At 44.3% G+C, this 17,242-nt stretch overlaps 1 protein-coding gene and 1 pseudogene across 5 annotated transcripts in view; both read right to left on the reverse strand.

The window, feature by feature from the left end:
- TAB3 (TGF-beta activated kinase 1 (MAP3K7) binding protein 3) overlaps nt 1-4,130 on the reverse strand; it is a 75,072-nt gene extending 70,942 nt beyond the window's left edge. For 3 of the 4 annotated variants that reach the window (XM_080651862.1, XM_080651865.1, XM_080651864.1), the window contains exon 1: nt 3,940-4,130. The gene's annotated coding sequence lies outside the window, so the exon portion shown is untranslated. The remainder of the gene's footprint in view (nt 1-3,939) is intronic. The other variant, XM_080651863.1, reaches the window with a different exon arrangement.
- A 3,712-nt stretch (nt 4,131-7,842) lies between these two features.
- On the reverse strand, nt 7,843-8,540 carry LOC308239547 (large ribosomal subunit protein eL32-like; annotated as a pseudogene). The gene is made up of 2 exons: nt 8,421-8,540; nt 7,843-8,182 (listed from the first exon to the last, which is right to left on the reverse strand). The product of its transcript is annotated as a large ribosomal subunit protein eL32-like (transcript).
- Between the last annotated feature and the right edge of the window lie 8,702 nt (nt 8,541-17,242).

Consider the following 17,242-nt stretch of genomic DNA (forward strand, 5'->3'; position numbering starts at 1 on the left):
TGTGCCAGGTTTCCAAGCCAACCCACAAAAACTTAAACACCCATAAGGTTACAGAGGTATAATAAATTACCGAACCTATAGGAAAACCCATTTAGCATTAACTTTGAATAAAAGCAACTAACCCTGTCCCACTCAGTCCTGGAAATAGAATTCTTCCCTCCCCCAACTGGGAGTCTGGACTCCCCTAGGACCAAAGGCCCAGGCTTCCATGATCAAAGCAGAGCACAAGGAAAGGCATGAAGGAGGTTGATTGGCAGTACATTAGACCTCAGGGTTAGGACAAAAAGTGCTGCATTGGGAGGAGATCCTGCGATAAGGAAGGAAAGACCTACTTGGGAGAGAAGGATGAAGGGTGGGATAGCAGCTAAACGGAACAAGGAAAAAGTGTGGGGTTTGGGGTGGGCTGCAAAAGAGGACAAGGGAACAGTGCCTGCTCCTGGAGCAGATGGGCTTTTATAAACTTTCCTCTTTAACACTTAAGAGAGGGAAGGAAAAGAAAAAGAGAAACCATGACAGTGTCAAGACCCTTCCTCCCTCACTCTGGCCACTCTTTCTCCTTTCAAGAAAGAATGGAAACCTGGCCAGGTAGGTCAGTTGGTTAGAGGGTCGTCCCAATACACCAAAGTTGCGAGTTCGATCCCCAGTCAGGGCATATACAACAGTCAACCGATGAAAGCAGAAATAGGTGGAATGGCAAGTCAATGTTTCTCTCTCCTCTCTCCTCAATAAGTTAAAAAAAAAATAACAAAGTGGGTTATGGGATCTTGTCCAGGTCTCTCTTGAACTCCTCGAGCACACTGAATGGAAGGGAAGAGGACTTTAAGTTTTGTTGCCCTCCTTGTCAATATCCACTCTACCAAAGACTTCAGTGTGTCAACTGAGAACTATGGGAAGGCTCCATGACCCAGCAGTAACAGTCAGAAAGAGAGGAAGGAAAGTAAGGAGAGATTTGAAGCAGGAAGGAAGTGGGATGTTGCAGGATTGAACAAATTAATAGACCTACCAATGAATTAAACTATAATAAATATTCTTAAGTATTTAGGATTAATTAATTTTGACAGTTCCAAATATTTCATCAGCTCCATTTCACTCTTAGACAAATGAATATTTGTGGCCATGAGGTTTATTATGCAGAAGGTATGAAAATAAGCTTCTAAAAACATCAGAGACAATTTCCTGGTGTCTTTTATTTATATAGAGGCAATATAAATCATTTCAGAAAGGCTTTATTTACTTGAAGAGTACTCAGTTACACTATCATTTGTCAATTTTTTCACTGCAATAGCCCAAATACAATGAGTAATTACCTTCACAAATAAGGAAGTGTATTTAACTCTTTCCTGGGAGTCTGCCTCTAATGAAAATCTTGCTCATTCAGACCAAATACTGCCCATCAGGATTCCAAGGTTTTATTTCAAGCAAAGCTCCAAACTCCATATATCACAACCACACATACACATCCTGAGGAACACAGGACTTCTTTTTCCTCTGCCTCTAATGCCCATGTTTCTGAGACATGGCTATTTAAATAAAGACATCCAATTTACTTCTTAAAAGATGGAGCAGCAAATCCCAACTTCCATAACTTCTCCTGAAATTCCAGCCAGGGATAATTAGACAAGTAAATCTAATCAAAGGACCTCAAAGGGTGAGTGCTAGCTAGCATCCTTTTTTTAAAAAAAATTTTAGCAGCTACTCTTCCAGTTGAACTCTCTTAAACAGAGATAATAACCGGGATGGCAAGCTCAGCAGAACATCAAAGATGCAAGAGCAGAGACCAATGGGGGATAAAAGTAACCAATGGCCATGGCACTAGCAAGATGTTCCTGCTGTTTCACTTCATCTAAGATACTGCTTGGAATCTCAAAGGTCTTCTACTCCCTAGCCCCACAGAAGATTACGCTGGATCCCAGAATAGCTACTGTGTTTTCTGTAAACCACAAACTAGGTCCAAAACTTCTGCACTAAATGAAAGAGAAAAAAAAAAAAAACACAGCATCTGTTATCAAGTACTCCACTTGCTGGAGAAGGCAGGTTGGTGGGTATGTGTATGTACACCTTCAAGCTATGATAAAGCAAATTCAAACCCCTATAGTGGTATTTTATTTTAATAATATTATTTGAAAAACTATTCAGGATCAGAATAAACAAAACATTTTAAGTATATTGGGCATGCTGAAATTGGAGACAAAGATAGTGAAAACTATCTTTCAGATAGGTCACCTCAGCTACTAGGAATCCTTACTAATCAGCGGACCTGCTAAAATGTTACCTCTGGCTAGAAAATGAAGACATCTGGAGGGAAAAAAACTTGAGATTATCTTCAGCCAAGAACACTGAAAGCTTTCAAGATTAGCAACAGAATTGAAAGGTCTCTTTGTGACAAAAATTTCCACTTTCATAAAATTTTTATCAGTCAGCACATACACTTACGCAGAGCATAGTAGAAAAAACACATTCTAGAATCAGACACACATAAGTTCTAGCTCTGCAATTTACCAGCTATATCACCTCCTCAGGAAATATATTGAAGAATACTGGACATTTCATTATCTGTACAACAGGGATAACGTTATCTTTGGCATAGGGTAACTATGAGGATTAAATACAAAAGTACATAATTCACTAAGCCCAGTGCCTGAATACAATCAATGTTAATTCCCTTTGTTCCAACACAAACTGTACAGAGTGTGGTATCTATAACTGAGAAGACTATTAAATGTGTGGAAGAAAATTCAGAGTGACAGAATATAGATTATTATATTCCTATATTATGTCCAATGTAAAGATGAAGATCACATATTTAATTTTTACCTTCACTAAAGTTTTTCCCTTGATTAAGCCATAGGCAAATGGGTGAGGGGGAGAGCTCAAGGTGAAAAACTTCGTATCATACACTGATTTAAAATTATGTATGTGTATATGCTTGCAATCTTCCAGTGTTCATAGAAAATCATCACAAAATATACCATGAGTACTGAAACCCTTTAAAATTTAATACTGTGAAAAAGTAAACTCTCATTTCAAAAGCCCTTTTTTGATCTAAATGTTTTCTTCTTACAAATGTCTTGTAAAGCATTTGCAAAGAAAAAAGTAAATCCCCTTTTACTTTCAAAATAAAAAGTGTGCAAAAGGAGCTTTTCAAATTGTCAAATTGTTTTCCCCCATTCAGTCTTGTTTTTACAAACCAGAAATAAATACATCACATGCCAAAAGTATTGTCTGTTTGACAAACGTCACTGAAGAACACATGGAATTGACAAGCCCTGTCTGGACCAAAGGTGACAAGTTTTCTTGAGCAATTTTATAGGACAAATGCTTTTCATCAACAGTATGAACCTTTATATGCAGCTTACTTTATAACCCAACTTGTTCCCATGCAACCCCCCAAAATCCTGCTTTTATGAACTTTAATGAGCTGGCACACAGTATTAAACTATAGAACTCCACAGATAATAACTCTAATCTGTTGGCCCTCAGAGGAATCCTCATGTGATCTTTAAATGAACGTAGACCATGTTTTTCCTTACTCTACACCTGCCCACAATCATTTGCAAAGCTCTTTCAGAACAATTACTACTAACCTTCCTCGCGATCTCAACAACTCCAACCTTGGTGCGTTTGTTCTCATCTCATCCCCAAACGCTCTGCTGGGGCTTCAAAGTCCAGGGTCCAGCGAGGAAGGACATCATCCCCTCTGTTCGGGGGCCAGGGCTACCCCCGGCCCCGGCCACTCCCTCTCTCCTCGGCCGTCCGGGGCGAATGCGCCAGGCCCTGCGCAGACCTCGGCAGCCCTGCAGCCCCAGGCCGAGCCGAACCCCGGGTCACAGGCAGTCGCGCACACACCCACCGCCCGAACGCGGGGTCACCAGGAGGACCCCGAAGCCATCCCCCACGCCCCAGTCCGGGCAGGTGCCGGGCCTCCTCACGGACACTCACCGGGCAGCCGCTGCTCCCAGTCCACCGCAGCCGCAGCCGCCGCCTCTCAGTCACTCCCGCCGCCTGTTCCCGCGGGGGGTCCGGGCCGGCGCTGCTTCCCCGCCCGACACCCCCCTCGGGTGTGCGCCGCGCGGAGCCCGGATACGGTGAGAGCCGCCGCCACCGCCCCCTTTCCTCCCTCCTCCCTCAGTGCGTCCCTCCCACCGAGGCCCGCCTCGTATTTCCGGGATCCGCTCTCAGCAAGAGCTTGGCGTGCGAACCGCAGGCTTCGGGTCTCCCATCGGGCGCCGTCGCTCGCCAGGCACAAAGATGGCGCCGTCGGAGACTGCCGAGGGCGATCTCGCGAGCCTTCCCTACAGTCACGGGAGGGCGGGGCCACGGGAAAGGTGGTCAGTTAAGAGTATCCTGAGCGGGCTTCTGAGCGAACGCTCCCTCTTATCGGCCAAGGGGCAGTGCTCCTCACAGCAGGTTATTGCGCGTGCGCGGGGGCGGCGGGCGGAGGATAACGCATGCCCAAAAAAGCCCCTTAAATAGCACCCCCAGTCCTCCATGTCTTACCTGTTTCCTCTGGAGGCGCGGAGCGGAGAAGGAGGGGTCGGAGGAACCGGAATGAAACTCCGGAAAGGGCTGGGCACGACCCTTTGGCTAAGAGAGAGGCGTCCCTCAGGGCTGGGTCATCCCTCTAGAACCCAAAGGGCCAACACTACTTTGATATCCCCAGGAGTTCTCCAGCCTTCTTACCTTCCCTGTCAACGAGTATTCTTTGGAGAGGCTCAGCTGTACTTTCATCCTGTGGTCGATGCGCGTTATTTATTGAGAACTTAATATGTGCTCAGAGCTGGGCTCGCAGCTGGCAGCCACAGCCCTCCTGTTTCTCACAGCCCCATCTAACTTTCTCTTTCATTTTGGCGTTTTGTGAACCTTCCAAATCTCATACTATTAACTGCTTCTGTTCCTGTTTTATTTTTCCTCGCTCATTCATTTATTCATTCATTCAAACGTGTGTCGTTCAGTTTCCTATATGCCAGGTGCTAAGGAAACAGATGTGCTCTGACCTCAGGGAGCTATTGGCCTGAGATGGGGATGGATGAGTAAAAAACAACAAATGATGACAGTTCACAGTAAATTCTTTGATAAAAAAAAGTGAGTGCAGGGGAATGAAGATACTGGGAGTGGGCTGTCATGAAATACATTAAAGAGAAAATTCTTGAGAGTCTCACAGGCATAGGATTTACTACAGTGAATTAGGGTGCTGTCAGGAAATAAACCACCTCAATTTTAACAAAGAGTTTAATATAAAGAATTGATCATTAAATAACTGAAAAAGCAAGAAGAGAACTCAATGTATTGCGAAGATAGCAACTGCAGGAGGCAGCTACTATGCCTAGAGCTTGGGGTACTAAGGGAAGAAGTAGGGATTATTATAATTTAGACATTTAGAGGACAGCCTTGTGGAGCTGAAACTCAGACCTATGAGGAGGGAGCATCATCTTATGGTGCTGGTGTCTCTGAGGGGGACTCAAGATGCTGTTTCCACTAGTGTGGGCAAACTGGATCCAATTGTTGCTATGGGAAGGAACTGCCACTGTCCTGAGAGCTTCTAATCTCCTTCCAACCTGGTGATGAGAATGACACATGTAGAGCAGAGCTGAACTTGACCCACATCTTGAAGCAGAGCATTTTGGAAGCTGGATGTGGTCAGAAAGGGGCCATTCACTCCTGTTGCACATCCCACATAGTGGAGACCATCATGTTAAAACATTTATAGAAAACCTGCTTCAAATTCAGGGTTTCATATCAAACAGAACTGCCCAGCCCTGGCTGGTTTGGCTCAGTGGATAGTGTCAGCCTGCAGACTCAAGGGTCCCAGGTTCGATTCCGATCAAGGGCACATGCCCAGGTTGTTGGCTCGATCCCCAGTAGGGGGCGTGCAGGAGACAGCCGTTCAATGATTCTCTCTCATCATTGATGTTTCTATCTCTCTCCCTCTCCCTTCCTCTCTGAAATCAATAAAAAATATATTAAAAAAAAAACCACACAGAACTGCCCAGCCAACTCCCAAACCCATGACTGAGAAATAAATGTGCATTGTGACATGGCACTGAGAATTTTGCCTATTACATGGCAAAAGCAACTTTGTTCCACAAAGTGAGCAGGAGTTAGTCTCCTTCTGTCTTCTTGCTCCACCATCCCTAGACTGTTGTCCTAGTTTATTTGGTCCAGAAGGAAAAGGCTTACCCATTTCCTTCAAGAGCACAACCCAGAAGTTGTTAACATCACTTGTGTTCACAGTCCATTGGCAAGAACTTAATCACATTACTGTGTTTACCTGCAAGGGAGACTGGGGAATGTGGTCTTATTCTAAGCAGTCTTGTACCTAGCTAAAATCTTTAGAAAAAAAGGTTGGGGAGACAACCAGCACCCCATAAAATAATCAAAACGCAGAACTTGATTTAAAGTTATACCTTGTTCTCTCTCATCAGTGAGGAGTTTAAAGTCAAAGAAGCAGCCCAGCCAGTGTGGCTCAGTGGTTGAACATCAACCTATGAACCAGGAAGTTACAGTTTGATTCCAGTTCAGGGCACATGCCTGGGGTTCAGGCTCAATCCCCAGTAGGGGGCATGCAGGAGGCAGCCATCAATGATTCTCTCTCATCATTGATGTTTTCCCTCTAATCATTGGTGTTTCTATCTCTGCCTCTTCCTTCCTCTCTGATAGCAATTAAAATATATTTTAAAAAGTCAGAGAAGCAAGTATAATCCTTCTCTTTCTGTTCTATAGGCTTCTACGTCTCCTTCCCCATTTTGCTAACCACAGTTTCTTCTCCAAGGATGAAGAGGGTGGGATTGGAGGTGGGCAAGTTACTGCTTTACAGATGCAGTCATAAGATGCCTTTGTCATCTCTGCACATGGCAGATGCCTAAAATTGGCTCTTTCTCTCTTGGTTTCATTTGGGGGTTCTTCTTAGGCTTCCACTGGGAAGGTTTAATAGCACATCTGAGGACACAAATAATGCTCTTTTCTCTGGCCTCTCTTTCCTCAGTCCCTGGTCTCTTTGACTTTTTGATACTGCTATAAGTCCTCTTGGTTGTGAATGCCTTCTATGTGTCTGGCACCCAAATGCTGTCTCTCTCATGGGGTGAGCATGATACTTCAGGACCTTCCTCAAGATATAGTTCTTTGATATGGACTCAGCCTTTTCTAACTTCTTCTTAGTCCCTATCTCTTCTGGAATACCCACAACTTTTTACTTCCAGGATCCCCTCACCCACTGGCAAGGCACAAGCTTATTTGCTTTCTTTGATGTTCACTTGATCCATGGGAAACTCACATGTCCTTGCCGTGCTGAACAACAGACATGCCACCCTGTCCTGCTGCCCCAGCAATCTTCCTCTCTTCATAATACTGATGGCAATAGGCAGGCAACTGTGTGTGCTGACTCTGGTCTCCGAACTCCAAGGATATGTGGCCAACTCTCCCTAAAATTATCTGCCTGGGTTGGACCTATAGATAGCCTCTATTCAGTAACAAGCTAGCAGGTGATACATCTTTTTTAAAAATACGTTTATATTGATTTTTCGAGAGAGAGAGAGACACGAAGGGAGAGGGAGAGAGAGAAAAACATCAGTTGCCTGCCTCCTGCATGCCCCCTACTGGGGATTGAGCCTGCAACCATATGTGTCCTGCTAGGGAATCCAACGGGCAACCTCTCGGTGCATGGGAAGACACTCAACCAACTGAACCACATCGACCAGGGCGAGGTGATATATCTTGAAGACATTCCTCACTCAGCTCTTGGAGGCCCCCGCCCTAGTGGGAGAGAAAATCTACATTTCCTCAAAAGTGGTTAGGTAATAAAATCTCCCTTCTAGTCTTTTTTTGTGGCAGAATTTTATGGTTTTATTAACACAAACGCAGTGTGCACACAAGCTGTCTGTTCATATTCTGCACTGTGTAGCCTGGCATTGGGATCGGTGACTCCGATGACCAGCTGGGCTGCTCTTTGCACAATGGCTTTGCGGTTCTTTCAGGAAATGTGAGCAGTCTCGGCACAGTAAGATTTGTTGCACATCAGCAGCACTTCAAGCTCCTTGACGTTGTGGACAAGGAACTTCCTAAAACCACTGGGCAGCATATGCTTTGTTTTCTTGTTGCTCCCATAACCAATTTTGAGCATCAAGATCTGGCCCTTGAATCTTCTGCTCACACTATTGTAAATGCCTCTGGGTTTCCTCCAGTTATGCTTAATTTTTTAAAAATATGCTTTTATTGATTTTTTTTTTTTTTTTTTTTTTTTTAGAGAGAGAAGAAGGGAGAGGGATAAAGAGAGAGAGAGAAACATCATCAATCAGCTGCCTCTCCCCCTACTGGGGATCGAGTCTGTAACCCAGGCATGGGCCCTGATTGGGAATTGAACCAGGGACCTCATGGTTCATAGGTAGACACTCAACCACTGAGCCACACCGGCGGAGCAAGTTATGCTTAATTTTGACAGATTGGTCTGACTGGTGCCAAATGAACTTCTTGGTCCTCTTTTTCACAATCTTGGTTTTTATGAGGGGTCTGAGGGCACCCATGATGCTGAGTAGGAGATGGCTGCCACCTCCTTAGACAAAGCTAGTGTTCTTTTTTTCAGGCTGGAGGAGGTGTTTGGGTGATAGTCGTAGAACCGGTTTTGCTGCCTTTTGGTGAAACTCTCTTTAGAATGTGATAGAACTTTGCATGCATTTTCTTCAGCTGTATCAGATATATCTTATGTACCACTTTAGATATTTTGAGCTCACTTTTTGTATCAATAATCGATTGCCACATAATAAACCACTCCAAAACATAATAGTCTAAAATAATAACCATTGTATTTTTTCATTATGCAGTAGGTTAGCAAGTTGGGTTCGGCTCAGCTGGACAGCTGTTCTGGTCTCACCCAGAGTCACTCATGGTGACAATAATAGAGGCTATTCATGAGGCTAACAAGAACTCCCTCTTAGCAAGTCACCCCAACTCCACAGGGTATGGTCTAAAGGCTAAAAAATTAGCTGAATGTTTTTTTAAAAATTTTTTTTATTGATTTCAGAGAGGAAGGGAGAGGGAGAAAAGACAGAAACATCAATGATGAGAGAGAATAATTAATCAACTGCCGCCTGAGACCTGGGCATGTGCCCTGACCAGGAATTGAACTGTGACCTCCTGGTTCATAGGTTGATGCTCAACCACTGAGTCACACTGGCTGGGTTAGCTGAACCTTTAATGGGCTATTTCATCAGGCTATCTGCTTCTGAGTGATGAGGTATATGATGAGACCAGTGGTTCTCATGGTCATGTGCAACTCCTTTGCAGTAACATGGGTCCATTGGTTTTAGGCAATACAGTATGGGATTACCACATCAATAGATGATCATTTTGAAAACTCTTCAATGGTGGTGCTGCTGGGGGAACCAGGATAGGAAAGGCAAACTCATAATGTGAGTATGAATCAGTTCTGGAAAGAATAAATTGCTGCCCCACAGTCACACACACCCCATGTGGAAGGGATCCAAAGTAATCAATTTACCCAAGTGGCTGGCTCGTTTTCTTGAGAAATTATGCCATACCATGGCTCAGTGTTGGTTTCTGCAGGTGGTGGGTTGGGCCAGTAGTAGCTAATTGAACTTTGGTGAGAGGTTCAATTGTTGGGCCTAAAGGGAGATCCTGGGTTCCTCCTTCTTGTAGAACAAGCCTATGAGGAACCTTGTGGGAGATGGATTACTTGTGCTGCTTAGTGCCAGGCAATTTGGATTTAGGGTGCCAGCTGTTTATAGGCATTGTCTGGAACCCTGAGACTGAATGGATATTACAGTCCTCTGATAAGGGAAGGAAGTCCCATGGGAAGCTAAACTTGGGTGCAGGCCATTTCTCTGGGAGAACAGCAGATCCCTAGTTCCAGTTAGCTTTTTGCCTGTAACCTAGCATGAGTTCTGTCAGAATGACTTTCAGACAACTGTGCTCTTTGTACTAAAATACTCTGTTTAAATTACATTAATTTTTACTTCTTTATAGACCCTTTGATTGACTTTTACCTTGTGATTTGGTGATTCTCAATGGGAAAGAGGTTCCTCATAATCTAAATTTTTCCCTGTGTTCTATACCCTACTTTGCTTCCCACCTAACAACCCTCGTTTAGCACTTGCCCCTGTACTAGACAGTACCCTAAATAATGAGTGTGTCAGAATGCCTTCTGAGTTTGCTAGAAGAACTAAATACAGCCTATTTTATTTTTGCTTTTATAAGCACAAGGAAATGCAAAATTGAGCCCTCTTATACTAAGACACGTAAAGAGGGGAAATAAAATTATTAAGTGCAAAGGATAAAGAAGTAAGAGACACCAGTTGCCCATCACCTCCACCCTTTCGACTGTGAGGATATACTCATTGTCTCTTGGTTAGGCATTCTCTGACCTGGAAATTGTGTGTCTGGTGATAAGTAATGGGTTAGTGCCCCTACTGGAACACAACTCACCTATACTCAGCAGGGCTCTTTTTGGAACAAGCCAAAGGAATTGGGTTGGACCTTGGGCCATCACCTGAACTGGATAGATATAGTATACCAATCTCAGTAACTCCAGCTAGTGACCAGGATCAACCTTTTCCCTGCTAGTTTCCTACTCCTAAACACCAGTGCCCCCACCCAGTGGTCAACTCCTCACTGGCTCATCTCTACCAAAGATATCATCTTGGGAGTGGTAACCTTTCTCAGAAGAAAGGGCTTAATTAAAATTGGTTCAACATCTTTTCCCTGTTTGGACTCAAAGTTTAATTAATAATAGGAATAAAAACATTTAGGGGGCCAGTTTTCTTGACAAGTACAAAGTAATCTCTAATTTCTTCCCTCAAAAAGTACATTTCAAATAGAAAACATGCTCAATATCTACTTCTAAGTAAATTCGTTTTGACTCTCAATTTATCTTTCCTTAATGCTAGATAAGCTCAATGATGCTGTAAGAGAATCCTCATAAAGAGGCTGACAGCTGCCCACCTTCCTCAACTCTAAAGTTGAGAGAATCACAACTAGATTTCTTAAAAAAATCTCTTGTCTAGTGAGCCAGCAAGGTAGGTTTGCTATAGATCCACTGGGTGGATAACAGTGGTAGAAGACAGGAGAGGAAAACACTGTTTTTGGCAAAGCAGGCAGAAGAAAATGAGTGGGTGGGTGAATTAGAAAGAGTTCATATGGAGCTGTGGCCACTGTGACTCAGTTGGTTGGGCGTCTTCCCATGCACTAAAAGGTTGTTGGTTTGATTCCTGGTTAGGGCACATGCCCAGGTTACAGTCTTGATTCCCCGATAGGGGGTGTGCAGGTGGCAGCCGATTGATGTTGTGCTCTCACATCGATGTTTCTCTCCCTCTCCCTTCCTCTCTCTCTAAAAATTCAATAAAAATATTTTTTAAAAAGGAAAGGGTTCATATGGAGTGACCTCATTAAGCTTATAGCAAAGATAGAGAGCATTTGTAGTGGAAACTGTGATGCTCCACCAAGATTCCCTCTTCAGGGCAATGCACCTATCTCCGAGTTGCTGGAGCTGTTGATTCCTGACAGTTTATATCTATGTTCCTCCCTAGCAACTGCCTTTGCCTTGAGGAATCTGCCTCACAAAGATTAGGCACTCTCTCAGTAGGTGGACCACAGCTACTGACTGGCTGCTGTGGAAATACACAGTCTTGTCTTCCTTGCATTAACTTGTGAGATAGGCTTAAGCTTTGGTTGCAGCTTGATACTGGGTCAGTGTTTCCTTCTGTTCAATTTTGTTTTCCTTGGTTCCTTACAGGTGTATTTCCCAGAAGAATTTATCAATAAACCTTCTGCACTTAGGTATTCATCTCCTTTTAGTACCTAAAATCATCACTTATTTACTTTTAAACCTCACGCTCCCGATGATCACAGAATGGTGGCACCACAAGAATTCTTTCTAAACTTCCTATTCTGTAATCTTCTGACCCGTTGTTATGAGCCTAGTAATGTGGGAGGGAAAAGCTGGGAGATGGTAAATCAGGGTGCATGAGAGTGTGTCCTTGTAATATTATGATTTATAATAAGAAATATATATATTTGGGTTTTGTTAGCATTCCTGGCATAGGCTTATAAAACCGCTGGAATTTCCTAAGTGATATGAGCTATAGAAGTGCCTTTTGCTACTCATAACAAGCCCTTTCCCATCACACCGAGTTTAGGATAATGGGGTGACTTTTGGAAAGCCCCTAAGGATGGCAACTGATTGCCAAGGATGCCAACTATGTGATTAGAGGGTTGGAATGTTCTGCCCCACCCTCCCTTCTCTGGGGAGGGGAAAGGGGCTGGAGGTTGAATTAATCATCAATGGCCAGCTCTGGCCGGTGTGACTCAGTTGTTTGGAGCATCATCCCATACAACAAAAGGTGGCAGGTTAGGTTCCTGGTCAGGGCACATACCCGGGTTTGGGTTCCGTATCTAGTCGGGACATGTACAGGAGGCAACTGATGGATGTTTCTCTCTCACATCTCTCTCTCTCTCTCCCCCCTCTTCTCTCTTTCTTTCTCTCTTCCTCTCTCTCATAAATCAATAATAAAATAAAATGAAAATCACCAGTGGCCAATGATTTAATTAATTGTGTCTTCTGATGAGCCCTCCATAAAAATGCAAAAGGAAGGGGTTCAGAGAGCTTTTGGGTTGGTGAGCAGGTGGAGGTACTAAGAAGGTGGTGCACTAGAGAGGGCATGGACGCGCCATGCCCCTTCCCTCCTGTACTTTGCCCTAGGTATTCCTTTCATCTGTGCTGTCCCTTAGTTATATCCCTTTATAATAAACTGGTGAGATTATTATAAAGAGCAAGTAAACTGTTTACCTAAAACAGTTGGGCGTTGGTTGGGCGTCTTCCCATGCACTAAAAGGTTGTTGGTTTGATTCCTGGTCAGGGCACATGCCCAGGTTGTGAGCTGCTCTAGCAAATAAATCAAGCACAAGGAAGGGGTCATCGGAACCTACAATTTATAGCCAGTTAATCAGAAGCACAGGTGACAAACTGGACTTGCAGATGGTATCTGAAGTCAGAAGGGAAGGGTGCAGCCTTCACCTTTGGGCTCTGACACTATCTTCAGGTAGATACTGTCACTGACTGGAACTTAGTCATATGACTATAGCTAGCTTCATATGCCCAGGAAACACATTAGAATGGATGTTGGTGGACCACTAGCAGACTCAACCACAATAGTGCATGCAAAATATTTTTGTAGATTCTTATCATTATATCAAACATTTTTCATAGTCTTGATTATTGTGGTAGATGTTATTATTGTTGAAAATCTTTGCTGCCCCTTTCCTCTGAGACCATGTCTACAGGGCCAATTCCTGGTGGGCCTCCCTGTAGGAGTAGTATCTGCCTCACCGATATCAGGCTTAGTCATACGGCTTGCTTTGGCCAGTGGAATTAGAGCAGAAATGACATATCCCATATCTGAGTCTAAGTTTTAAGAGCGATTGTATAATTCTATCCTTGCTCTTTTTCCACTGCCTTGAGACCAACATGGGGCTGGTCCTTCCAGCTGGGTCCTGGGATGAAGCAGAGTTGCAGTTAACCTGCAAAGGATAGGAAGCTAAGTGGGAATAGACCTGTGATAAGTCAGAGATTTGGGGATCAGCTGTTACTGCAGTATAATCTAGCAAAAGCTGACTGATACTGTTATTGGATAAATTGGGGTATCCTCTTCCCCACTGGGAGCTAGGAATGGGGTCCTGATGATATCTTGAGAAAAAGAGTTTTCTGAGACTCACACGGGTGGATGAGTGATTTTTATTTGCATGGAAATACATCCATGGGTTTTTAAAGTCACATTTCAGTCATAGAAGTATAGCTGAGGTTTCAGTAAAGTTAGAAGCAAAGTCAGTATCCAGAGTTTCCATTCCATGTTGCAGCCGGGTCCAGTTCAGCATCAGGCTAACAGTAGTACATTAGTCCGTTGTGTGTGGGGGTCCACATGGCCATGGGCCACGTGGGAGAATGCCAGGAAGCAGGGGTGAGAGAGCCCCAGGAGTCAAGTGAAACATGCCAAGAGAGCGAACTCCTTTGTTTAAGGGATTAAGTATCCCAAATTTCTGAGTGCTTGCAGTGGCCTTCCCCATTCTGGCCCTGGTGTGACTGACAAACAAGTACCTTCCTGAAGTCACCTGAACTTCACTGGGCCCATGTCTATTCTTCTCCTCCAGTGATCTGCAGGGAATAGACCAGTGGTTCCTTGGGGAGTGTTAAGTTGTATCTTCCTGGTGAAGTTGCCCAAATGACATGCCTATAATATTTGGAATTCCTTTTGCTCCTTTCTTGTTATTAATAACTAGGTTGATTACAATGGTATCAATACAATAATTAGAATGGCTGCATATTATTCTATTGTGTTATGTACCCTGAATTTTGTCCAGTCTCCTAATATTGAACATTTAGATGGTTTCCAGTTTTCTGCTATTATCAATAATACCGAAATATACATCTACTAGTGGCCTGGTGCACGAGGAAATTAATTAGAAGAAATATTTTAATATCACTATTCGCCCTTTCTCTATAATAGAAGTGTCAACCAAATTCACGATCCACAATGACAGATCGAAACACACGCATGCAATTGGCACCAGCGAGAGCTTTATGTGTATCGTGCATGCATGAGTCAACTTAGCCTTTTATAGATATAGAATAAACTTGCTTAATTAGACCTGCTTTCTCATATAGCTAAATTTTTTCCAGCCCAGTGAAGCACCCCAACTTCTTTTTATCAGGTAATTGTCAGTAACACAGCAGTAAATATCAACATGAAGCAGATTATTATTGTAGATCACGTATGGAGAACAAAGGGTAAAATATTTAACTGAAGCAGTGTTTGACTATATTCTGCACAGTGAGAAAACTGAAGTCATTTTCAAGGTCCACCATTTCTTACTTCTTTTCAGTTGGGTCAAGTTTCTAAGCTTTCTAAATCTCTGTTTTCTGGCTAATGAAAAGAAAATAGGATTCCACCAAGTCTCCTATCTACCTACTCCAGGACTTCTGTGGGGATCAAATGAGATGAGGCATGGGAAAATGCTTCACAGACATTTGGTTAAAATGTGAAATGTTTGCACCTGGCTATGAAGAAACTGCAAGGAGGCTAGTCATCGTTAGGGAGAGGAAGCTGGGAGTTGCTACGTGATTACTCAGACAGAGGGAAGGACACTTAGCATATTAGCCTTTTATATAGATAGTGACCTGGTGCACGGAATTTGTGCACAATAAAAGGGGATTAATTAGAGGAAATAATTTAATATTGCTATTTGCCCTTTATAATAGAAGTGTCAGAGATGTAAGAAAATTAGTAAAATGTATATGAAAACCTCCCTCCTGTCAGAGTCTGGGGCACACCACAGGACCCAGAGTCAAGTCCCCGCCCACCCACATGCACCTCAAAATCACGTGAGACCCAGACCTGGCCGCCCTCCCCACCCATTGGGCTAGATCCAGAACCGGCCAGTCCCACCCTTGTCAAGCCCTGTTGGGCAGGGGCTGTAGCCTCATGTCCCCTGGCCAGGTGCCAGGACGGGGGGCATGGCCTGAGGTCCTCCATCAAGCCCCGCCAGGTGGTCAAGCCCCACTGGGTGGGGGGCGCAGCCTTAGGTCCCCCGGCCCAGCACTGGGAGGGGGGCGCAGCCTCAGGTCCCCTGGCCTGGTGCTGGGGCAGGAGGGGGTGTGGCCTGAGGTCCCCTGTCAAGCCCTGCCGGGTGGGGGGTGTGGTCTGAGGTCCCCCGGCCTGGTGCCGGGTTGGGGGGCACGGCCTCAGGTCCCCTGGCCTGGCACTGGGGTGGGGGGTGTGGCCTGAGGTCTGCCAGCGTAACTCCAGGCAGGGGGCATGGCCTGAGGTTCCCTGTCAAGCCCCACGGGGGTGGGGGAGGGTGTAGCCTCAGGTCCCTGCTGATTGCTCGTTAAGGCTCCTGATGGGAACTTGGCCTCAGCTGTGGGTGCAGCCATCTTTGTGATGGAGTGATGGTCAATTAGCATATTCCCTCTTTATTAGATAGGATGTGCAGATTTTTGTTTCTGTTAAATTATTTCCTTAAGCTGAATTTTTAAAAGAATTTTTATTGATTTTTAGAGAGAGACAGGGAGAGAGAAACATCAATTTATTGTTCCACTTATTTATGCATTCATTGATTGACTCTTGTATATGCCCTGACCAGGAATCGAACCCACAACCTTGGCATATGGGGATGACACTCTAACCAACTGAGCTATTCAGCTGGGCCCTTTAAGCTACATTTTTAGGGTAGAAAAGTGGGTCAACATGTATGATCATCATTATTGCTCTTATTCCCCAAAGGGGTCTATTGTCTGTATATTAAGTCAAGTTCCACCAAAACCCACAGAAATCATGCTGGTACCTTTAACAGAGAGAGAATAAAACAGGGAATTGACATTGAAAGTAATGGAGAAACTGAGAAGTCAGTGGTGCAATAACTCAGAGATTGGCAACAGTAGAAAGATGCTGTGGTCCCTAGGAATGGAGGGACACCTGGATCAGAAACCAGGGTTGTCCAAAGGGAACTACAACCATGACTGGGTCTGCCTACTCAGAACTGCCTGGTATTAGCTGGGACCATCAAAGGAGGTTTGGCCTGGCAAAAGCTGGACCCATGGAGGAGGTGTTGTAAGAAGCAGAAAGAGAGAGGGAGAAAAATACTTTGAAACTCTTTCTTCTTCTTGCTCTCCAAACTTCTGCAAGTACTGTCCATTGGGCAAAAACTAAAGGAACAAAGGAACCTGGAAAATTTAGTTTTCTATGATACAGAACAGAGCCAGAGAAGAGCAGTGAGGTATCTGAGAGCAAACTGGACAGTAATGAATGAGTAAACCACTTTACCAGTCTTTTCTGCATTGTGTGTTATCATTATAAACTAGTAGCCCTGCACACGAATCCGTGCTCCAGTAGGTCGCTGCCACCCTCCTGAGCTCTCCACCCACTGCCCCACCCTCCTGTAGCTCCCCCCGCATCCCCCACATAGCTTGCTTCCCTGCCCCCTCCTGTAGCTTTCCACAGGCCGCTTGTAGTTTGCTGCCCCACCCTCCTGCAGATCCGTGATCCTGTCCTTATGCAGTCAGTCGTTACACCTCAGCATAAGGGATAATTAGCATATTCCTCTCATTATATAGGATGTTATTTTGGTATGGGAGGCAATACAGTTTAGTAGTTGAGAGTACTGACTGAAGTCAGACACCCCTGGGTTTGAAATCTGCTCTGAGCGCTTCCTAATTATATGACCTTGGGTGATTTGTTTAACC

Source organism: Plecotus auritus (genome assembly GCF_963455305.1).
Source record: "Plecotus auritus genome assembly, chromosome: X".
Classification (NCBI taxonomy): Eukaryota; Metazoa; Chordata; class Mammalia; order Chiroptera; family Vespertilionidae; genus Plecotus; species Plecotus auritus.